Source organism: Bufo bufo, chromosome 2, assembly GCF_905171765.1.
Source record: "Bufo bufo chromosome 2, aBufBuf1.1, whole genome shotgun sequence".
In the NCBI taxonomy this organism is placed as follows: domain Eukaryota; kingdom Metazoa; phylum Chordata; class Amphibia; order Anura; family Bufonidae; genus Bufo; species Bufo bufo.
The window spans coordinates 158235762-158261288 of NC_053390.1; the positions used below are offsets into that span (position 1 = coordinate 158235762).

General features: G+C 44.9%; 1 protein-coding gene across 2 annotated transcripts in view; it reads left to right on the forward strand.

The window, feature by feature from the left end:
* The window catches only part of FER (FER tyrosine kinase), a 307686-nt gene that overhangs the window by 7161 nt on the left and 274998 nt on the right, over nt 1-25527 (forward strand). For both annotated transcript variants that reach the window (XM_040421608.1, XM_040421607.1), the window contains exons 2-3: nt 13130-13226; nt 17839-17922. The gene's annotated coding sequence lies outside the window, so the exon portion shown is untranslated. The remainder of the gene's footprint in view (nt 1-13129; nt 13227-17838; nt 17923-25527) is intronic.

Genomic DNA, 25527 nt, shown 5'->3' on the forward strand with positions numbered 1-25527 from the left:
GGTGGATAAAAACGTACATACGGTCCAAACACTGTTCCTTCACAGATATCTTCACGGATGAAACAAGGACACTTTTTTCATGGACTTGAAAATGACACGGAAATGTGGACGAGGCCTTATTAGTAAGATAAGAATTGAGCTATAATGAGTGTTTATAAGGTCAGAGATAAAGAGCCCATCAGCTGAGCTGCCTGATGTAACAAAGTGCAAATTCAGAGCCCTCTACAGGGCTGCACATAGAAAGGGACTCCAAATTATTAATAAAGACCAATTGAAAAAAAGATTTTTGGCTCAAAATGAGTACAATGCAATAATAAAAACAAAATTGCCCCGAAGGCTGTACATAGCCTTTAAAGCTGGAATGTCCTATTCTACAGATAATGTGATTGGCTGGATAATGCATTTCTCTGGTAAAACACCCGTCCATGAGCTGATCACACTGGGGATGAGTAGAGGCGATCAGCAGACCCTTGTATTGAGTGACCGTCTAGTCGCTCCTCTGCACTACAGTGTGGCGTGTACTGTACTACTGCCTGCCTGCGCCTTTGTACTGTACTGAGCACGTTCTGTATTTATATGAATTGTCTGATTATTTTTTTGTCCGGATTTTTGCTTCTTTTGGGTTCACATTTCAGTGACTACACAATTGCTTTTCTAGGGAGTTATGGCCTGAAGTAACATGGTTGATGCATACCAGAAACTTGGACAAAAGTCGCAGTTTGCACAAACATATGCAATTTTCTTTCCATTTTACACCTCTCTCGGCTCTTTTTTGCAAAGTGGGTAGTGCCTCTCTGGGAGGGCTGTGGCCTTTCACTGCCAGACAAATTTACTATAAAATATACCTGGGCCTCTTCATAATTTTGATGTATCTTACAAGGGGTGTATTTCTTAGGCCTCATGCACACGACAGTATTTTTTCACGGTCCGCAAAACAGGGTTTCGTTGTTCCGTGATCCGTTTCCGTTTTTTTTCCTTGTGTCTTCCTTGATTTTTGGAGGATCACCAGACATGAAAAGTGAAAAAAAAATGTGTCAAGTTTGCCTTGAAAATAATAGGAAAAAAACGGACACGGATCACTGACGCGGATGACAATCTTGTGTGCCTCCGTGTTTTTTCACGGACCCATTGACTTGAATGGGTCCGCGAACCGTTGTCCATGAAAAAAATAGGACAGGTCCTATTTTTTTGATGGACTGGAAACACGGATCACGGACGCGGATGACAAATGGTGCATTTTGCCGAGTTTTCAACGGACCCATTGAAAGTCAATGGGTCCGCAGAAAATGACGGAAAACGGCACAACGGACACGGAACCCAATAACGGTCGTGTGCATGAGGCCTTATTCAGAGGGGTGTTGATAGATTTCGCCCACAGTATTTTCAAGTTACAGTGGTCGTCCTGGAGAAATTTAGAGGGATTGTCCATCAGTTACATTTTAAATATTAATATTTAGAGCACGGTTTACAATTGTAATAATTTGTTAAAATTGCTCCTCTGTCTATGTATTGCTGCTGACTGTTTTATTGCGCCCCTGCTGTTCTTCTCTTTTTAGAACTTCCTCCTAATGTGTGCGTCGCTGGTGAGAAGACACTACTTCTCGTGCACTGATTCTTACAGAATCATTCTGTGGACAGTTTACACAGGGTCCAGGCTGTGAGACTGTGCTACAGAGCATGCGCGACCACTAGTAGCAGACACACTAGGTGGACGTTCTGAGAGGAAATCAAATGAACTTCAGGAGGTGCCGTAACATCATGTTTTGTGTGATCTAAAAGAGAAATGTCAGGTTTAGCCCTTTAATATTGAAATTTGAGGGAGGCTGCAATAAAATTAATAATAAAGTGTTGTGCTGTTCTAAGGGTACTTTCACACTTGCGGCAGAGGATTCGGACAGGCAGTTCCGTCGCCGGAAATGCCTGCCGGATCCGGCAATCTGGACGCAAGCTGATGGCATTTGTCAGACGGATCCGGATCCGTCTGACAAATGCATTGCAATACTGGATCCGTCTCTCCAGTGTCATCCGGAAAAACGGATCCGGTATAAATTTTTTCTTGCATTTTTAAAGGTCTGTGCATGCGCAGACCATAAAGCCGTATCCATTTTGCCGAAACACTTAATTCCAGATCCGGCACTAATACACTTCAATGTAAATTAATGCCGGATCCGGCATTCCGGCAAGTCATCAGTATTTTTGGCTGGAGAGAAAACTGCAGCATGCTGCGGTATTTTCTCCGTCCAAAAAACGTCAGAGGGACTGAACTGATGCATCCTGAACGGAATGCTCTCCATTCAGAATGCATTAGGATAAGGCCTCATGCACACGACCGTGGTGTGTTTTGCGGTCCGCAAAACACGGATGGCGTCCGTATGCGTTCCGCAATTTGCGGACTAGAATAGGACATGTTATATTTTTTTAGCGGGGCCATTGACTGGAGCAACGGATGCTTTTGCGGCCCCATTGAAGTGAATGGGTCCTCATCCGAGCCGCCAAAACAGCGGCTCGGATGCGGACCAAAACAACGGCTGTGTGCATGAGGCCTAAAACTGATCAGTTCTTTTCCGGCATTGAGCCCCTGTGACGGAACTCAATACCGGAAAACAAAAACGCTAGTGTGAAAGTACCCGAAGTGACTGAGATCATTGTAACTGAGGAGGGAGATGCTGTCGTTTCAAGGCATGTGCAGTATGTTGTCTTGCATTCCACACACATCTTGTAAGGTCCAGCAGGAATCGTCTGAGGTTGACACTGTGCATACTGCATGAACAGCAGGTAGCAGGCATTATGTTTGAGCCTGTCAGCAGATTCATGCTGTCCTGACTACAGGTAGCCTGAAATACTGACGGGCTCCTTCCCTCCAGCATTTCCCAGCAAAAACTAAGGGGAGATCAGTTTTTTGTGCCCCAAATCTGTGTGCTACTGGCACGAGATGATGGACACATCTTCACCATTTTTCTGGTGCAGATATTGTCCCACGTGTATCTCTCCGGCCCACTTTTTAATAAGCGGAGAGGATGTCAGGAAAAGGGATAAGTCATACATTTTGGTACAAATTGGGGCTTGCTCCAAAATTTGCAACATTTTACACCAGGATGTAGAACCTTAAAGGGTCACTGAACTTTCACAGAACTTCTGATATGTCAAGGCATCATATCGAAGGTTTTCATCTCTGTGGGGTCTGAGTGCTGGGACCCCCACCGATGGTAAGAACGAGGAGAGAGAAGCGCTTGCATAGCCGCTGTCTCTCCTTACTGGAGGAGACGAAGTGGCACGGACTCAATAGAAAGTCTGAGGGTCTATCTCGCTTCTGTTAGACCCCCACTGATTAAAACCTCTGCTATGTGGCTTTGCCATGTCAAAAGTTTTGTGAAAGCTCATTGACCCTTTAGAGAGGCTTATCCTCTGCCCACAGTATAGGGAATGAAGGTGTGAAGGAAAACTGGCTTACCTGCCTGTAGCAACCAATCAGATTCCACCTTTCATTTTCCAAAGGAGCTCTGAAAAATAAAAGGTGGAATCTGATTTGGGCTTTGGGCAACTAAAGCCAGTTGTCCTTTACTCCAGTTTTGATAAATCTCCCCCAAAGTGTCTGACCGGGGTCTGACCACTGGAGTCCCAGCAGATCACGAGAATGAGGGCCCTGTGTCATGCACGCCACCGCTCCATTCAAGTCTTTGGGACTGCTGGAGGCAGCCGAGCACTTGGCAGTCCCATAGAACTGAATTCTATGTCGCTTTACTGGCGTAAAAAAGTTACACATTTTAGTTCAAGGATGTTTTGCTCCAAAATTTGTGACGTTCCTCCAGATTGCTTGTACTTGCTGTCTCCAGTAGTCCCATAGAGTTGAATGGCGCGGCAGCACACGTTCCATTCAGCTTTGTAACGTAAAGGTTTGTCCGTACAAGCGGCCGCAGGGATCAGACAACTTCATACATGAAGCTAACATAGTTTATAAGGCTGAAAAAAGACATCTGTCCATCCAGTTCGGCCTGTCATCCTGCAAGTTGATCCAGAGGAAGGCAAAAAAAAAACTGTGAGGTAGAAGCCAATTTTCCTCACTTTAGGGGAAAAAAATTCCTTCCCGACTCCAATCAGGCAATCGGAAAAACTCCCTGGATCAACGACCCCTCTCTAGTAGCTATAGCCTGTAATATTATTACGCTCCAGAAATACATCCAGGCCCCTCTTGAATTCCTTTATTGTACTTAGTTCGCCGACGAACACATGCGATCTGCCATCTTTATTCCCAAGTCCGACATGCGGTCACTGGGAACAGGCAGTTCCGAGAACAGCCTGATGAAGGCTGTTCTCGGAACTGCCTGCTCCTGGTGACCGCATGTGTTTCGGAGCGGCTCGCGGCGCAGGCACAGTTAAGGACTTACCTCTGCATCGCCGGACTTGGGAAGAAAGATGGCAGATCGCATGTGTTCGTCGGCGAACACTGCGAACTGGCCATCACTGATTGTACTCACCATCACCACCTCCTCAGGCAGAGAGTTCCATAGTCTCACTGCTCTTACCGTAAAGAATCCTCTTCTATGTTTGTGTAAGCAGTAGAAAGAGTGAAGTGCTTATGCCGCTGTACAGAACACTGGTGAGACCTCACTTGCAGTATTGTGCTCAGTACTGGAGGCCATATCTCCAGAAGGATATTGATACTTTGGAGAGAGTTCAGAGAAGAGCTACTAAACTAGTACATGGATTGCAGGATAAAACTTACCAGGAAAGATTAAAGGACCTTAACATGTATAGCTTGGAAGAAAGACGAGACAGAGGGGATATGATAGAAACTTTTAAATACATAAAGGGAATCAACTCGGTAAAGGAAGAGAGCATATTTAAAAGAAGAAAAACTGCTACAAGAGGACACAGTTTTAAATTAGAGGGGCAAAGGTTTAAAAGTAATATAAGGAAGTATTACTTTACTGAAAGAGTAGTGGATGCATGGAATAGCCTTCCTGCAGAAGTGGTAGCTGCAAATGCAGTGAAGGAGTTTAAGCATGCATGGGATAGGCATAAGGCCATCCTTCATATAAGATAGGGCCAGGGGCTATCCATAGTATTTAGTATATTGGGCAGACTAGATGGGCCAAATGGTTCTTATCTGCCGACACATTCTATGTTTCTATGTGTACAAACCTTCTTTCCTCCAGACGCAGAGGATGTTCCCTCATCACAGTCAGTCCTGGGGATAAATAGATGATGGGAGAGATCTCTGTACTGACCCCTGATATATTTATACATAGTAATTAGATCTCCACTCAGTCGTCTTTTTTCTAAAGTGAATAACCCTAAGGCCTCATGCACACGACGGTTGTTGTGTTCCGTTCCACAAAATGGGGTTCCATGATCCGTTTCCGTTTTTGTTTCTGTGTGTCTTCCTTGATTTTTGGAGGACCACCAGACATAAAGGAAAGTAAAAAAATAAGTCTAAGACAGGTTTGCCATGCAAATGATAGGAAAAAAACGGACGCGGATGACAATCTTGTGTGCCTCCACGTTTTCTTTTAGCGGTCCCATTGACTTGAATGGGTCCGCGAACCGTTTTCCGTGAAAATAATAGGACAGGTTATATTTTTTTGACGGACTGGAACCACGGATCACGGACGCGGATGGCAAACGGTGCATTAGCCGAGTTTTTAACGGACCCATTGAAACTCAATGGGTCCGCAGAAAATCACGAAAAACGGCACAACGGACACGGAATAAAACAACGGTCGTGTGCATGAGACCTAATGTTGATAATCTTTCAGGGTACTGTAGTTGCCCCATTCCAGTTATTACTTTAGTTGCCCTCCTCTGAACCCTCTCCAGCTCTGCTATATCTGCCTTGTTCACAGGAGCCCAGAACTGTACACAGTACTCCATGTGTGGTCTGACTAGTGATTTGTAAAGTGGTAGGACTATGTTCTCATCACGGGCATCTATGCCCCTTTGATGCTCATAGCGATGTACATTCCGTACATTCAATACTTGTCCCGCTGCTTTAGCTTCATGCGCCAAGTCTGTCCTGGAGCCTACAGAAAGTGAAAGCCGGTGGGTTATTCACAGGACTTTATAGTAGTTTTCCCATTGTAATCTGCCGGCTGATGAAACAACCTCTTTACATTTCCATATGACTAAGGCTGCGTTCACACGGGCGAGATTTCCGCAAGCAAGTGCGGATGCGGTGCGATTTTCACGCACGGTTGCTAGGTGACTGTCTATACACTGTATTATTTTCCCTTATAACATGGTTATAAGGGAAAATAATAGCATTCTGAATACAGAATGCTTAGTAGGTGATCAATTGAGGGTTAAAAAATAAAAAAAATTAACTCACCTTGTCCTCTTGTTCGCGTAGTTCTCCCGGTCTTTAGTTCTTTAAAAAGATGAACTATGGGCTAAAGGACCTTTGGTGACGTCAGATCACATGCTCCAATCACAGGGTCCGTGCTGTGGATGCAGATGGCCGTGTGATGCAACTGGAGGCAGAACCGGCTCATCTAGCTTTTATGTGATTGTCATCAGTCATGTAACTCCAAAGCCTTGACATGGGTCCTGAGACTGTGTTTAGCACAGGGCACATATTTTAGGCCAGGGGTACATGGCGACGTGTTGCTGAAAAGTCGCACAATGCTATTTTATAGTGATACTCCATGGTGTTGCACTGTGACATACTGCGACAAGACAGTTGAAAAAAATCTATCCAAGTTAGATTTTTGTGCGTCTGTTGCCTCTCAGTCGCAGTTACAATGGTGTATGTTTTGTGTATGTTGAACGTATGACAAAAACCCACCCTCACGTGCCCGATTCAGCACTTCTGTTATTTTCGCACTACATGCGTGTGGCGCAGCGTGTGCGCGTGGCGCAGCGTGTGCGCGTGGCGCCGCGTGTGTGCGGGGTGCGCGTGGCGCCGCGTGTGTGCGGGGTGCGCGTGGCGCCGCGTGTGTGCGGGGTGCGCGTGGCGCCGCGTGTGTGATGATCACACTACATACATTAAATGCTGCTGTCGCCGTTTTCTGCTGTAGTCTTGAGCTCCACTGCTGCCATATTTGTCAGGGTCCTTGGGCAGCACGCCTGGCATTCCTTACTATAGCAATCCCAGAAGCTAGCCCCTCCTCCTTCCAGCTCCCGCCAGCTTATCCCGCTGCAGGGCATTGAATCGCTCTGGAAGCCCACCCAAACCAACCAGTACCAAAGCTATTTGCTGTACAGAGCTTTGCTATTGGTTATTTCCGGCACAGGCAGGGAAAAGTCCAAGGCATGTTGGTACATCTGAACAGGCGTCTGAGTACAGGCGTTATCGCAACCTCTGGGGTCAGAATTTAAATGTGTACTCCATGCCACAATGCTGACAGAATTCACTCCCGTTTTTCCAGAGACCCATGTGAATAGTGTATAATAGTATACAACCCAGAACATCTAGAATGGTGTTCTCAGTATTAGTAGGCAGCCAAGGACATATTTGGCACATTTATTAAGGCACTTGTGACTGTTAGGTGTAAAATAGTCGCCGGCCGTGCAACAATATTTACTTGGCCGGTTTTATGGTGTGTCTAGGGGCATGTTGGGATCGGGACTCCAGCCCTGGCAAATTTACTAACATTTACCCCAGGCGCAACGACTACCGCAGATGCGCCTAATTTATGAAGAGGAGAACACCTTGTGATAAATTAGACGAATCTAAAGGCAGCGCAAGGGGGAACTAAGACTGGCGTAAAATGCCAGTCTTAGTAAATGTGCCCCATTGGCATCAGTATACTCAGTATGTAGTATTCAGTTTACTACTTTTATAGACGGTGGCGGAGATAAATCAAAACTGGTGTGAAGGAAAATTGGCTTAGTTGCCCATAGCAACCAGTTAGATTCCACCTTCTATTTTTCAGAGCTCCTTTGGAAAATGAAAGGTGGAGTTTGATTGGTTTCTATGGACAACTAGGCCAGTTTTCCTTTACACCAGTTTTGATAAATCTCCCCCATTGGTTCTGTGTCTGTTTCGTCAGTGCTACAATAGTAATGGTATGATAGTATAGTAATAGTAGCCTTGAGCGCATGCTATGAGGAAATAGATCATGTGAAAGGTTAAATGTTAATGTTTCATGGCTTCACTTGGTTTCTGTCGGATGATGTGAGGAAGAACAAGCGCTTGTTTTGTGTCTACATACAGCTTGTGTTGTGGGAGAAATAGTGAGGCCTGACGCTGCAGCCTCCTTTTTCCTGCTTCAGGTCTAGTTGTGTGTGAATGGCTTCTGAATAGATTTCTGTTGACAAAGACTATGAGATCAGCTCGTTGGAATGGTAGTTACAGTAATTTACAGTAGATGTGCTCTGCGACATGAGCGTCCTTTAGAAAACTACGCAGTTGAGTCACATTATTATGACCACCAGCTAATATCCAGAGTGGCTCTTTCACACTTGCGTTGTCCGGATCCGTCGTGCACTCCATTTGCCGGAGGTGCCCGCCGGATCCGTAACACCGCAAGTGAACTGAAAGCATTTGAAGACGGATCCGTCTTCAAAATGCGTTCAGTGTTACTATGGCAGCCAGGACGCTATTAAAGTCCTGGTTGCCATAGTAGTAGTTGGGAGCGGGGGAGCAGTATACTTACCGTCCGTGCGGCTCCCGGGGCGCTCCAGAATGACGTCAGAGCGCCCCATGCGCATGGATGACGTGATCCATGCGATCATGTCATCCATGCACGTGGGCCGCCCTGACGTCACTCTGAAGCGCCCCGGGAGCCGCACGGACGGTAAGTATACTGCTCCCCCGCTCCCCACTACACTTTACCATGGCAAACAGGACTTTAGCGTCCTGGCAGCCATGGTAACCATTCAGAAAAAGCTAAACGTCGGATCCGGTAATGCGCCGAAACGACGTTTAGCTTAAGGCCGGATCTGGATTAATGCCTTTCAATGGGCATTAATTCCGGATCCGGCCTTGCGGCAAGTGTTCAGGATTTTTGGCCGGAGCAAAAAGCGCAGCATGCTGCGGTATTTTCTCCGGCCAAAAAACGTTCTGGTCCGGAACTGAAGACATCCTTATGCATCCTGAACGGATTTCTCTCCATTCAGAATGCATTAGGATAATCCTGATCAGGATTCTTCCGGCATAGAGCCCCGACGACGGAACTCTATGCCGGAACAGAACAACGCAAGTGTGAAAGAGCCCTTACCGCAATGTACAGCACTGACAGCAGCTGGATGGGCTAGGAGTGACTCGGTAAGGTCCTGGTAGGTTGTTCCAGGTATCTGGAGCTATGCTGACTGCAGTGCATCCCACAGCTGCCGGAGGGGTGCGTGGGGGAGGATCCATAGAGCAAACATGACTATCGAGGTGGTCCCAATTGGGTTCAAGTTATTTAGTGGGCCAGGGTAGTACTTGAAGTCTTGGTCATGCTCTTCTAAGGGTACTTTTGGCAGAGGATTCCGTCGCCGGAACTGCCTGCCAGATCTGGCAATCCGGACGAAAACTGATGGCATTTGTCAGACAGATCCGGATGCGGATCCGTCTGACAAATGCATTAAAATACCGGATCCGTCTCTCCGATGTCATCCGGAAAAATGGATTCGGTATTAATGTTTTTTTGCGTTTTTAAAGGTCTGTGCATGCGCAGACCGGAAAATAGGATCTGTTTTGCCGGAACACTTAATTCCGGATCCGGCACTAATACACTTCAATGTAAATTAATGCCGGATCCGGCATGCCAGCAAGTGTTCAGTATTTTCTCCGTCCAAAAAACGTAAGAGGGACTGAACTGATGCATCCTGAACGGATTGCTCTCCATTCAGAATGCATTAGGATAAAACTGATCAGTTCTTTTCCGGTATTGAGCTCCTGTGACAAAACTCAATACCGGAAAACAAAAACGCTAGTGTGAAAGTACCCTAACCCAGTGTTTCCCAACCAGTGTGCCTCCAGCTGTTGCAAAACTACAACTCCCAGCATGCCCACACAGCCAAAGGCTGTCCGGGCATGCTGGGAGTTGTAGTTTTGCAACAGCTGGAGGCACAGTGGTTGGGAAACACTGCCCTAACCAATGTTGAACATTTCTAGCCATGTGACATGTCTCATTGTCTTCCTGGAAGATCCCATCCACCCCAGAGAAGACAACCAGCATGTATGGGTGTACGTGATCTGTAAGGATGGATTCATACCCAAATCAGCTGAGAGTGCCCTCCACGTGGATGAGTGGGCCCAGAAAATGCCATGAAGACATTCCCTAGACCATAACGCTGCCACCACCAGCTTGTGTTCTTCCAGCAATGGGTGCAGGGTGTTTGTTTTCTGACTTTTCTCACCTGATACACCATTGTCTTTCCGTTCGATGAAGCAGAACACATGACTCATCTGAGAAGACAACCCTTTGCCAATCAGCAGAGGTCCAATTTAGGGCTGAAACGATTACTCGATTGAATCGAGTTATTCGACACAAAAAAATCCTCGATGCTAATTTTTTGCATCGAAGATTCGTTTGTGTCACGTGACCACGGAGCAGGAGTGGAGCGCTTGCTATTACTCCCACTCTGTGGTCTTCCGCTGGCCCGCAATACTCACCTTTCCAGCAGGGGGCCTCCGGACACTCCACAGCACATCCATGGTCCCGCGCTGCACTGACCTCCTGACGTACGCACGCCGTGACATGACGCGCTGTTTGACATCAGACGCAGCGCGGAACGATGGGAGTGTCGGCGGCGCCCCTGTTGGAAAGGTAAGTTGGTGCGATTAAGGCCAATGACGCTGTGCACTCCGGGTGTCAGGAGGAGCAGGGGGGGGGAGATGACTTCACAAGGGGGAGAGCTGCTGGCACAAGGGGGGGAGGGAGAGCTGCTGGCACAAGGGGGGGAGGGAGAGCTGCTGGCACAAGGGGGGGAGGAGAGCTGCTGGCACAAGGGGGGGAGGGAGAGCTGCTGGCACAAGGGGGGAGGGAGAGCTGCTGGCACAAGGGGGGAGGGAGAGCTGCTGGCACAAGGGGGGAGGGAGAGCTGCTGGCACAAGGGGGAAAGAGCTGATGGCTCTGGGGTGGGGGAGTGGAGCTGATGGCACTGGGGGAACGGAGCTGATGGCACTGGGGATAATGGCACTGGGGGGGAACTGAAGCACTTGGGCTGATTACACAGGGGGGGCGAAGGGTGTTGGGGGTCTGAGTTTTTATAAAGGAAAACAGTCTATTAATTTTTTTTTTTTTCTTATTAGAATACTCGACCATAACGGAATTCTATGACGGAATGCACCATGGAAGCCTATGAGAGGCATTACATATTGCATTCCGTCATAATAGAAGTCTGTGGCCAGCATAGACTTCTATTATGATGGAATGCCTCTTATAGGCTTCCGTAGTGCATGTCGCCATAGAATTCCGTTATGGTCCGTGGTAGCGCAATCAGTAACGGGATTCTTCGATAACCCGAACGCCAAGCTTGAAAACACAAGTTTGCTCATCACTAGTCATGACAGCAACGAGGGATATGTGATCAGACAGCCTATCACACGCCTTATATACCCACCAAGCCAGCTCACCACACGTGAGCTTCATGAGCTACACACTGCCGACGTCAAAAGTAGGAAGTGGTCATAATAATGTGACTCGACCATGACGATATATACCCTATAACATGGTATAAACCCCGCCAGTTATCACACTCAACACCTGACATTAAAGGGGTTTTGCTCACTTTGCAGGTGCAAGAAATGACAAGGCCGTCCATGTGTACCACTTACTCGTGGTCTTGTTTAAACCTTTTGTGCCTTAAAGAGGACCTTTCACTTGTAAAAACAATGTGAACTAAGTATGCTGACATATAGAGCGGCGCCTGGGGATCTCACTGCACTTACTATTATCCCCGGGCGCCGCTCCGTTCTCCCGTTATGCCCTCCGGTATCTTCGCTCAGTAAGTTATAGTAGGCGGTGTCTTCCCTTGTCCTGTGGGCGTCTCCTTCTCCTAGGCTGCAGCGCTGGCCAATCGCAGCGCACAGCTCACAGCCTGGGAGAAAAAAACCTCCCAGGCTGTGAGCTGTGCGCTGCGATTGGCCAGCGCTGCAGCCTAGGACAAGGAGACGCCCACAGGACAAGGGAAGACACCGCCTACTATAACTTAAAGAGCAAATGTACCAGAGGGCATAACGGGAGAACGGAGCGGCGCCCGGGGATAATAGTAAGTGCAGTGAGATCCCCGGGCGCCGCTCTATATATCAGCATACTTAGTTCACATTGTTTTTACAAGTGAAAGGTCCTCTTTAATAAAGTCTAAACAATATTAACATCTTTACCGTGCCTGCTTTTGTCACTATTTTTTTGGGAGGGACCAGACAAATGTCTGTAATAAAGTATGTGATGAGCATGTCATAATTTTTAGGCCTCTTGCCCATGACCGTAGTTTTTATTTCTACAGGTCCTCCAAAAAAAAATACAAAAAAAACGGGCGGCACACGGGTGTTATCTGTCTGCATCTGTGCGGCCGGCCGCAATTAAAGAACATGTCCTATTCTTGTCTGTTTTGCGGACAAAAATATGCTTCTTTATAGGGAGTCCTGTGAAAATTGCGGCATGCACGCATCTGTATTTTCTGGATCCGCACAAGTCCTAACTTGTGTTTTTTTTTTTCATGGAATTTATTACATTATCCATGTGAAATAGGGGTCATCCAGAGGTACAATGTGGACCTCTGAAATTTTCTGAACATTGTTTTATGGAGCCATGTAGCACACTGATTAGAGATGAGCGGATAACGGAAACGGGATGGAACTGTTATGCAGGCCATAGACTTCTATTATGACGGAATGAATAACTGAATGCCTCTAAAGGCATAGAATTGCCTTATGGTCTGCGGTAAAGGAATCCATAATGCAATTCTGCTTTTATCACCAAACGACGCGTGAACGAATTTCATAACATGAAATTTGCTCCTCTCTAACACTGATGATAGTCGGCCATGTACATAAGCCTTATACAATCGGTGCGCGCTGTGTATTTCTTCTGAGGACGCCAGTACGTTATCACTGCAGAAGACTGGTCTTCTTTGTAAATGTCAGCCTTGATCTGTTTTTTCCACACATGCATCTCTCATCAGTTCCTTGTGTTGTGTGTAGCCTGCAGCAAGGCTTAGTGAGCGGATGTTACTGACACTTGCATTCCTCTCTCTGCAGAAAGGACTACAATACAAACAGGATTTGTGTCCAGCAGTCTGAAGTTCCTCCTCGGCCCAGACATCAGCTTAAGCATGCAAGGCAATGAATGAACTCGGTACGTTATGTAGCTAATAGCATAACCTTCCAGGCCGTCTATGTTGCCTCTTCCATTGCTTTCAAAGTGTGTGTCCTAGAAATGCAGGAATAAATTGGCAGCTGGGTATTACTATTACCAAAGGGACGTGTCCCTCCGGAGTGTGCACCTGTCAGCGCCGATTGGACTGCGTCCCCAATTGGTAACACAAAGTTTGTCAATTTACTCTTACATTTCTAAGAGGAATAACGGGGGACGGAACAGTAGCTCTCAAATTGTTATTTGACTGAAAATACAGTTATTTACAGGAGAGCTGTGGACTCTTAAATGCACATGCAGTAATTTTGCAGAATGTTATGGGTGTTAAAGGGGTATTCCCATCTTGCTAAATCAGCCTGAGCTGCAGTAACAGCAGAATTCACTTCCTGGTTTGAGGCTTCTAAAGCTGGGCGGCCTTAGGCAGCTAGAGTGAAGGCTGGCCCCGCCTCCTTATGACATAACACTGAGATCTGAGTCCTGCGTGCTCGTTCATGTGGATAGTATGATAGTATTGTCCCCAGCGTCCCTGATGGCCATTGTCATTGGGGCCAATGTCATTTAGTGCAGGGACCCTGGGCACAATGTCATTTAGTGCAGGGACGCTGGGCACAATGTCATTTAGTGCAGGGACGCTGGGCACAATGTCATTTAGTGCAGGGACGCTGGGCACAATGTCATTTAGTGCAGGGACGCTGGGCACAATGTCATTTAGTGCAGGGACGCTGGGCACAATGTCATTTAGTGCAGGGACGCTGTCTGTGCACCTCCTCGGTACTGCCGCTCGCTCCTATGGGCACGTCCTCTCTCCGCCACTCGCCTGGAAGACCGGCGCCGCATACAGAGCATGCGCTGTTCTGTATCAGACGCGGCAGAGAAGAAATTAGATCAGCGCATGCACGGCTAGCGTGCACGTTCCTGTGAGAATGGCTGGCCGCCTGGGTGAACATTTAGTGCGGTCTGCGCAAGCGCGGCCCATAGATGCGGCCATGGAGCGGTGACTGTATCTATGGGTTTCCAAATATAAACAATGCTGTAAGAGGGAAGGAATTTTTCAGAAAGGCTGCATTATAAATAATAGAACCTAATTGCAAAAATAGTCTATGGCACTAGGGGAATTTTTTTTAGATATGATCTTAAAGATGGGAATACCCCTTTAATTTAATTTGGACAACTTAAGATGACATTACCCAGAAGGGAAGGATGCTATTGTCAACATACTGGAAAAGGAACGGAGGAAGCAGTCTGAAAAGAACTGTCACCACTCCTGACATGTATTTTGTAGTAACTACTTGCGTTCCCAATGAAATAACAACTCTGGGTCATCTTTTATGTTTCTGCTGTTCCTCTATTATTCCTACCATACATTTTTTTATAAATTGACACCTGGTTATTACCATTCCACTTGCCAAAGGGGTGTATTCCTACACAGTCTACCATTATCAGCATTAAATAAACTATGTCAGACTGTGTTGGGACCCCCCTCCCCCCTCCCCCAGGGTTGCCAACCAGAATTTTTCTTTTTTCTGGACGCTGGACAGCCAACATTTTTTATGGACAAATTAGAAAAACATAATTAATGAAAAAGATTATAAGTAATACATGTCTAAGAACTCATTACCAGCATTTACTGTGAGCTGTAAAGTGATGTTATTTACCACCAAAATAATCTAGTCAAGAACCATCAGCCTCAAAAAAATCACGGACACATATATTTTTTTCATGGACACAGGATAAAAGTAGCCTTTTTTTACGCACTGTCCTGAAATTTCTGGATAGTTGGCAACCCTGCTCCTCCCCATATTTGCTTATTTTTTGCAGGACAAGATGCACTTTCTAATGGCACTATTTACGGTTGCATACAGTGTCGTGGAAAGCGGGGAAAAAAATTACAAATGGAATGAAATTGGAAAAAAGAAACAAAAAATTGCAAATAGGCCATTCAGACTTTTTATATTTTAATAGTACGGGCGTTTTTTGCACCTGGCAATACCTATGATGTGTATTTTTTTATGTTATTTTTTTTTACTTTGGGGAAGGTGATTAGAATTTTTTTTTATTCATAAAAACATTTTTGTTACACTTATTTTTATAGTTCCCATAGGGAACTATAACAAGCAATCATTGAATAGCTTTCTCATAGACTCATTAGCATAGACTCATTAGCATTAAATGCCCGACCGCCAAGGTATTTTTTACGTGGGGCAGTCGGGAAGGGGTTAATCTGTATAATAATGTGCACGTCCACCTACTGAATCGCACATGCTCAATTAACTTCCACCTGCCAACTTTACTGTTAGAAGCTGTGACAGTTAGGCTAGGTCTACACGACAAATAGGGCGCAACATTTGTCGCGCGACATTTTGTTGCACCAATGTCGCGCGACAATTTTTATAATGGCAGTCTATGGTGTCGCACTGCAACATGCAACATGCTGCGACTGCGACGCAACAGTCGCAGAAAAATCCATCTCAATGGATTTTCTGCGACTGTTGTGTCGCAGTCGCAGCATGTTGCATGTTGCAGTGCGACACCATAGACTGCCATTATAAAAATTGTCGCGCGACATTGGTGCAACAAAATGTCGCGCGACAAATGTTGCGCCCTATTTGTCGTGTAGACCTAGCCTTATAGAGAAAGAGCTGAGCTGTGCGAGTTGTAGCAGAAAGGACACACCCTGAGCTAGCAGAGTAATGAATAGGCGGAACTCTGGATCCATGTGAGTTTCAAGGCTTGTTCTTGTACCTGACAATGTGTCCATTATTAAAGGGGTTATCCAATTTCAAGAACTTCCCCACATGTGCCGGGCCCCTCACCGGTAATATACTTACCCCGCTCCCGGCTTCGCTCCTGGTCCCAGCACCACCGCTGCTGCTTCTCCCTGCACACGGATGAAAATATCCGGTGTCGGGGAGGGAGCAGCCAATGGCAGGCGGGGACAGGGACGAGCCTCCCTAGCATCACGGGTGCGATTGGCTGCTTCCCCCAAACATCGGATGTTTTCATCCGTGTGCAGGGAGAAGCAGCAGCAGCTTCATAGCTTTTAACAGTAGAGTTGGCAGGTGGAAGTTGAAGAATGTAATTGAGCATGTGCGATCACCTCAGTAGGTGTAGTCGTCAGTCGGAGACTTCCCGTGGTCGTCAGTCGGAGACTTCCCGTGGTCGTCAGTCGGATTGCTTTTGTTATTTGCAAACCATAAGGCTAAAATACGGTTGGTTTCAGACCTGACTTGTTCTGATGTATCACGGCCTATGGGATGTCACACAAGTCAGGTGGGGCGTCTTAAGGGACCCATCCAGAATGACTTTTCCAGCACCACATCTGTGCCTCCTTACTGGTAGTTTCCATGTGGTGCTTGCTGTCTTCAAGCTTCTGTTTTAGGTAATTCAGCAATCAGTAAGACATATAGGGACATAATCATAAAACTAATTGTCTGAAAGGTTTTCTGGCCTCCGTTAGACTTCTCCTTTGCAGTTTAAGGCTAGGGCCGCACGTGACAGCTTTTACAGCTAGGATCGCTCAGTAGTGGTGTTCCCATAGAAATGACAGTCACAAGAAATCCAGCCGTGTCACAGTGTAGGCCTAGCGTAATAGTCCACAATATTTGCCTATTAGGTCCCCTTGAGGCTATATTAAAGGGAACCATTTTGTGTATAGAGCTGAGGACATGGGTTGCTAGATCGCCGCTAGCACATCTGCAATACCCAGTTCCCATAGCTCTGTGTGCTTTTATTGTGTAAAAAAACTGATTTGAAACATATGCAAATTAACCTGAGATGAGTCCTGTCCCTGAGATGAGTCCAGCGTGAAGGAGCCCAGCACCGCCCCGCATCCTCAGAATCTCCTCCTTGCTCCCCGACGTCAGAAAGCTAGAGCGCCGTAATCTCGCGATGCGCGAGCTAGCGCATGCGCAGTTCCTTGCCTGAGGCTGATGCCAGCACCGGGAAGGAACACTATGAGGACAGTGCGCATTTGCTAGCTCGCGCATCGCAAGATTACGGTGCTCTAGCTTTCTGATGTTGGGGAGCAAGGAGGAGATTCTGAGGATGCGGGGCGGTGCTGGGCATCTTCACACTGGACGAATCTCAGGGACAGGACTCATCTCAGGTTAATTTGCATATGTTTCAAATCAGTTTTTTTACACAATAAAAGCACACAGAGCTATGGGGACTGGGTATTGCGGATGTGCTAGCGGCGATCTAGCAACCCATGTCCTCAGCTCTATACACAAAATCCAGGTGACAGGTTCTCTTTAAACGATATTAAAAGGGTTTTCCGGTCTCCTGTTATTGATGACGTATTCTCAGGATTGGTCATCAGTATGCAACCGGTGGGGGTCCGACACCCCGCACCCCCATTGATCAGCTGTTCTCACTTTCGGTCCACAGGGGACCGAAGCTGCAGGGATGGGACCCTCAGCACTGGAAAGGAGCGCTAGTTAACAGGTCAGTACTCCTTTACTTTCTCTTTTAGGATAAGCCGTTAAGGGGCCATAACTGAAATTTCTGTGGTGGCCTGACAACCCCATTTAAGGGAAATAACTGTCGTGAACTAAAGTATTTTATGAAGTCATGATTTTTCTTTACTTTCAAACAGGCAAGTGGCATAAATCAAGAGAGAGTTTCTAGATAAGTGGATTTAGACGTGGACTCAAATCCAGCTGCTGTGAAGTAGTGAAATGTAAGTTGACTTTGGTTTCTCTTTCACTTACGTTGCATTTAGAGAAATATTGCGTTAATGCTTTCTTCATACACATTTGATTTGGCTTTCCTTCATTGTAAAAACCGCAAGAAGCGCATGATTTCTTTTAATGGTGTTTTTACTTCATTTTTATGGCATCTTGTTTTGTAAAAAAAAAAGTATTATTATATGCCTTTTTTACAGTTTTATTTGTTTATCTATGCATTATTAAAATGGGAAATATGTACCCCCTCTAATGTCACTTATTCTGTAGATGTCTATAAAAAATAGTCATTTGGAAAAAAAAAAAAAAGTGTAAAAGTCTCATAAAAAATATGCATCTAGGAGTGAAGCCTACACACCAATAATGGAAATATTTTCACCCGTGTTTTGTCTCGCAATCACTGACCAAACGCTGACACTGTGAGAGCGGCTTAAGGCCTCATGCACACGACCGTTGTGTGCATCCGCGGCCGTTGTTCCGTTTTCCGTTTTTTTTCGCGGACCCATTGACTATCAATGGGTCTGTGGAAAAATCGGAAAATGCACCGTTTGGCTTCCGCTTCCGTGATCCGTTTTTCCAGTCCGTGAAAAAAATATGACCTGTCCTATTTTTTTCACGGACCCATTCAAGTCAATGGGTCCGTGAAAAATCACGGATGCACACAAGATAGTCGTCCGTGATCCGTGTCCGTTTTTCCTATCATTTTCAATGCAAACTTGACTTATTTTTTTTTTTCACTTTTCATGTCCGTGGATCCTCCAAAAATCAAGGAAGACCCACGGAAGAAAAAACGGTCACGGAACAACGGAAATCCGTTTTGCGGACCGCAAAAAAAAAACGGTCGTGTGCATGAGGCCTAAGACCTAGTTCACACTTCATGATTTGGTCAGTGATTGTGAGCCCAAACCAGGAGAGCCGCCTACACAGACATAATGCGCAACTATTCTCTGTTCTTGCCTTGAAAAAACGGCAAAAGCCAGAGAAGTCAACAAAAACACCAGTCGAAAACTGTTTGAAACCAGATTTATTATATTTTCTTTTTGTTTAGTAATTTTTAGTATGTGTTAACATCTAAAATCTTCTTGTAGTATGTGTACCAAATACATACGTCCAGATTTGCTTTAGTTGATCATTATGAAACAGAAATCTTGCTTAAATATTGAACCACAAAAACCATGCTTAGCAGCTCAATTTCTCTTCCATGAAGCGAAACAAACGCAAAAGCTACAAAACCTTGAAGAACAGAATGTGCCTAAAACTCCTGTTTTATCTTAAATGGGTTTTCTGGGACTAACATATTGATGACCTATCCATTGATGAGATGTGCAACAAGTTCTCTAATAGAAGATATCCAGGCAGGCTGTTAGATAGGACGAGGGCCAGGATCTCCTCTGCTGACAGTGTCCCCACTTTTCAAGCTTCTCCTAGGAGAATGAATATGGGACGCATCCCGTTTGTATCCACCTATGGCAATCAAAGTGCTGATATAGCAAAGATTTTGAGAAGGGAATGGCACATTTTGCACAGGGGTCTCCCTACAATAAGTGAATTTGACAAACCGCCATTGATGGCATACAAACGGGGTACTAATCTGCACAAAAAACTGATTCAGACTGACACGTGTGATGTTAATAGAGGGGGCCAGACGTATTTGAAGCCCAGAAAGACTGGGAATTTCCCTTGTTTGGGTTGCTGTAATTGTGGGAACATGTTGAAGGGCAATACTTTTGTTCACCCATACAGTGGCAAGAGATTCAATATTGCAGAATATTACACGTGCCGGTCTAGGTTTGTCATCTACATGATCGTTTGCCCCTGTAGTCTGATCTACGTGGGAGAGAGGACCATGGAGATTAGGGAGCGTATCAACAAACACAAAAGCACTATAAGGAAAAAAATTATGGATAAGCCGGTGGCTAAACATTTTGTTGATTGTGGACACTCTGTCAGCCAACTGGGTTTCCGGGTCATCGATTCTGTCCAGGTCCCTAAGAGAGGAGGGGATAGGGAGCGCATGTTGAGGACAACCCCAGGGACTTAACATTGAACTCAATGTTAACAGTGTAGATAGGTAGAATATTTTCATTTATTATTGTTCGATTCGATATATAATGTTTTTATATGATACTCTAAGATATATGTTTCACTAGCTCCACAGTATATGCCGACACTCATTGCCTCATCCATTGCCCTCTTTTTTGTCCCTAAGCCAAGGTTCAGTGACAATTAGATTGTCGTTGATTTACCCATTTACTATTAGGTGGATCTAGGACCTTTTTGCCGGTCATGTAACGATCACATGGGCTGATGATGCGCTCTACATGTATGAGCGCTCATTGGTTGTGGGCGCTGTAGTCACAGAGTGAGGTGAGGCCGCATTGCGGATGTTTGTGACGGCGGCCCGTCCTTATTGAAACGTGATGATGTCACGGACACGCGCAGCAGGTCTGTTGAGATGCCGACTTTGGGAATCGACATGACTGAGGTATGTGGATGAGTCTCAATGATGTGCAGGTACACGGAACTTTTATTATTTATCATTAGTCTGATTGGAGCTCAGACCATTTTAATTATAACACATGTGCTGATGAGATTGACCTTTTAGCTTATTGGCTACACTATGCCACATGGGTGGCCACTCTGGTGTATATATGACTGTTCACTCTTTTGTATCTGTATACTTGATAAAGGCTATTGCATAGCCGAAACGTCATATCCTTTTGTGTGTGCACTCTTGGTTCCCAATAAATAGTCACACCGAACATGCTGCCGTGAACCTTTTTTACTTTTTACCATTGCCTATGGGACTGCTGTGGATCGGTGGTCCTATCACGGCTGGTGGATTCCGGATTGGTCGTGAGGTCCATTTGTGCTGCACTGCAACTTTCTTCTATCGCTATCCATAGGATAGATCATTGATATGAGATTGGTGGGGCTCCAACACTATGCACCACCACTGACCAGCTATTAGTGGCTGCTACAAGTTGCGGTAGTAACCGGTGTATGGAGACAGAACACCATAGCGCCATACACCATGCCGTTTTTGGGTCCTGAAGCTGATGTTCCTATTTAAGTAAATGGGAGCAAGAGATCGGCCAATACACAGGGTATGGAGCTGTGGTGTTTCATCTCCTAAAGCTGCCACTGACAGCTGATTAGGGAGAGTGCCAGGTATCAGACACCCACTGTATAGATAGGTCATTATTATGTTCGTCCAAGAAAACCCCCTTTAAAGAGTTTGTCCAGGATGAGAAAAAATAGGTTAGGGAATTGTTGACTCCGCTACTTATAACCCATTAACGTGTATGTACACCGGACATCTGGGGTTTAAACATGGCGCTTGCTCAGAAGCTGAGTGGCCGCCATAGCCACCAGGTTCCTGATGTTTTACACAGGTATTGTCTGTGATTGGCGTAACGGCCCTTAAGGATTTTTAACCCCTCAGGTGCTGTGGTCATTTGAGACCACAGCATCTGAGCGTTCTTTCTTCGTAGCACACTGGAATAGCTAAGATTGAGGGAGCCATTTGGTTGCAGGGCTCCATAGGAACAGAATGAATCTTCTATAGACTGCAGTGGTAATTAATTACAGTCTATGGGAGAAGTGTTAAAGTCCCCTGGGGGGGACTTGAAATAAGTGTAAAAAGGAAAAAAAACGTTTTTAAAAATATCTAGAGAAAATAAAATATAAAAATTTAAAATCCCCTATTTCCACATATTAACCCCATCAGGACCCTGCCATTTTTCACCTTAAAGGGGTTGTCCGGGATTGGGAACATTGCTCTAATAGTACAAGTGTGGCATACACATTACATACAAGCATGTAGTACCTTTGACACAGATTTCTGCAGCCCCGCTTTCATCTTTGAAATTCTTGGCCGGAAGTTAGGCTTTATGCACACGACCGTGCTGTGTTTTGCGGTCTGCAAACCACGGATCCGCAAAAAGCGGAAGCCGCCCGTGTGCCTTCCGCAAAACGGACAAGAATAGGACATGCTATATTTTTTGCAGCGGGGCCTCAGAACGGAGCAACGGATGGGGACAGCACATGGAGTGCTGTCCGCATCTTTTGCGGCCCCATTAAAGTGAATGGGTCCGCATCCTAGCCGCAGAAACTGCGGCTTGGATGCGGACCATAACTACTGTCGTGTGCATGAGGCCTTACTGGTTTCTTCTCCACATTGACGTACGGGGTCTCTTGCAGGCAAGCAAAGCTTCCTCTTCCGCTGCTCAGGGAGCCCGGTGACGTCACTGGCAGCATACGTAATTTATGCAGAGTGGACGGAGGGGCGGTAACTCAGCTGGCCGACATCCTGCCAAGCCCCGCCCCCTGGATATCCCGCTAAGCCCTACCCCTCCAGTCTGGTTTAGAATGCTTTAGAATGAATGGGGGTGAATATTGATGAGGGGGCGGAGTTACAGTGGTGCAGAGAGACAGCTGTAACCACCTGATGCTGCGCTGCCCCAGGACCCACAGGGCAGTGCAGCCGGAAGTTAGGGAAAGATAAACAGATATATAAACAATGAGTGGGGGACTGTTTGAGCCACATAGAAGTGGCGAAAATAGCTGAAAATATATATGGAGGCACCTTTATTTTTATGTACATTGTGAGTAAACGTGTTTTTTTTTTTTTTTTTGTTTTTTTTAAACATTTGGTCCCGGACAACCCCTTTAAGGACCAGGCAATTTTTTTCAAATTTGACAATGCTTTTACTTATCCAGGCCATTCTGAGATTGTTTTGTCGTCACATATTGTACTTCAAATTGAGTAAAAAAATATATATTTTAATTTATAAAAAGATGCCATATTGACCAAAAATTTGGAAAAATTAGCACATTTCCAAATTTCTATTTCTCTACTATTATAATAGATAGTAATACCTCCAAAAATAGTTACTACTTTACATTCCCAATATGTCTACTTCATGTTTGGATAGTTTTGTGAATGCCATTTTATTTTTTGGGGACGTTAGAAGGCTTATAAGTTTAGAAGCAAATCTTGAAATTTTTCTGAAAATTTCCAAAACCCACTTTTAAGGACCAGTTCAGGTCTGAAGTCACTTTGTGAGGCTTACATAATAGAAACCACCCAAAAATGAACCCATTTTAGAAACTACAACCCTCAAGGTATTTAGAACTGATTTAAAAAACTTTAACCCTTTAGGTGTTCCACAAGAATTGATGGAAAATAGAGATGACATTTCTGAATTTCACTTTTTTGCAGATTTTCTATTTGAATCCTTTTTTTTCCACTAACAAAGCAAGGATTTACAGCCAAACAAAACTCAATATTTATTGCCCTGAATCTGTAGTTTACAGAAACACCCCATATATGGTTGCTAACTGCTGTACAGGCACACGGTATTGCGCAGAAGGAAAGGAATGCCATATGGTTTTTGGAAGGCAGATTTCACTGGGATAATTTTAAGCTGCCATGTCACATTTGAAGACCCCCTGATGCACCCCTAGAGTGGAAACTCCAAAAAAGTGACCCCATTTTAGAAAGTACACCCCTCAAGGTATATAAAACTGATTTTACAAACTTTAACCCTTTAGGTGTTCCACAAGAATTATTGGAAAATGGAGATGAAATGTAAGAATTTCACTTTTTTGGCAGATTTTCTATTTTAATCAATTTTTTTCCAGTAACAAAGCAAGGGTTAACAGCCAAACAAAACTCAATATTTATTGCCCTGATTCTGTAGTTTACAGAAACACCCCCTATGTGGTCATAAACTGCTGTCCGGGCACACGGCATTGCGCAGAAAGGAATGCCATACGGTTTTTAGGAGGCAGATTTTGCTGGAATGGTTTTTTGACCCCATGTCCCATTTGAAGCCCACCTGATGCACCCCTAGAGTAGAAACTCCAAAAAAAAAAGTGACCCCATTTTGGAAACTACGGGTTAAGGTGGCATTTTTGTTGGTACTATTTTAGGGTACATATGATTTTTGGTTGTTCTATATTATACTTTTTGTGAGGTAAAGTAGCAAAAAATAGCTGTTTTGGCACTGTTTTTATTTTTTGTTATTTACAACGTTCATCTGACAGGTTAGATCATGTTGTATTTTTATAGAGCAGGTTGTTATGGACGCGACAATACCAAATATGACTTTTTTTGCTTGCTTGTTTGTTTCAGTTTTACATAATAAAGCATTTTTGAAAATCAATGACTTTTTAGTGTCTCAACGTTCTGAAAGTCTAGTTTATTTTGAATTTTTTTGGGCGACTGTCTTATGTATGGGCTAATTTTTTTTTCAGGATGAGATGACTGTTTGGTACTATTTTAGGGTGTATATGACTTTTTGATCGCTTGCTATTACACCTTTTGTGATGTGAGGTGACCAAAAATTGCTTTTTTGACACTTTTTTTTTTTTTTACGGTGTTCACCTGTGGGTCATGTGATATTTTTATAGATACCTAATATGTCTCCTTTTTTTTATTTATGTAGGTTTTACACAATGATATCATTTTTGAAACAGAAAAAAACTCATGTTTTAGCATCTCCATAGTTTGAGAGCCATATTTTTATTTTTTTTGTTTTTGGGCGATTGTCTTAGGGTGTCATTTTTTGCGGGATGAGGTGACGGTTAGATTGGTGGGCATTCGCCTTTTTGATTGCTTGGTGTTGCACTTTAAGTGATGTAAGGTGACCAAAAATTTTTTTTAGCACAATTTTTATTATTATTTTTTGGACTGTGTTCATTTGAGGGGTTAGGTAATGTTATATTTTTATAGAGCTGGTCGATATGGACACGGCGATACCTAATTTGTCTACTTTTCTTTTTTCCCCTATATTTTTTAAAAAAAAATTAAAACTTTATTTTAGGAAAATAATTTTTTTTTTTTTTTTTTTTTAAACTTTTTTTCACACTTTTTTTTCACACTTTTTTTTGTCCCACTCTGGGACTTCAACTTTTGGGGGTCTGATCCCGTTTACAATGCATCACAATACTTCTCTATTGTGATGCATTGGCTGTAAGTGTATTACAGACTATAATACACTTACAGCCTGTTTGCCTGTGAGATCCAGGGGGCTGAATCTCACAGGCTGTCACGGAATGCATCCACGATGCCTAAGGAAGGCATCAGGATGTCTTCCCTGCCATCGGGTCCCTGTCACTGCAGCACGGGGACCCGATGGAAGCTCCGATCCCCGCACAGACATCGCATGTGCCGCGGTCAGCGCTGACCGCAGCACATCAAGGGTTAATGCGCCGGCATCGGTGATTTCACCGATGCCGCCGCATGCAGCAGGGGTCCGGCTATCAGTGACTGCCGGACCCCTGCCGCGATTCGGGCGGGCGCATCTCCTGCACCCGCCCGATCACAGTGCCGTACATGTACGGCGCTGGTCCTCTACGGAGTAAAAATAAATAGAAAATAAAGTTTGCAGGTATTGCCACATCCCAAAATGCCTGTTCTGTTAAAATATAAAAATATTTATCGTAACGGGGGAAAAAACAAAACAAAAGGGCCAATTTGCCATTTTTCATCCCTTCACCTCCCCCAAAAAATTGAATAAAAACTCATCAAATTGGTATCAATAAAAACGAAAGATCGCCCTGCAAAAAATGACTGGTTCTCACCTCTCCATATG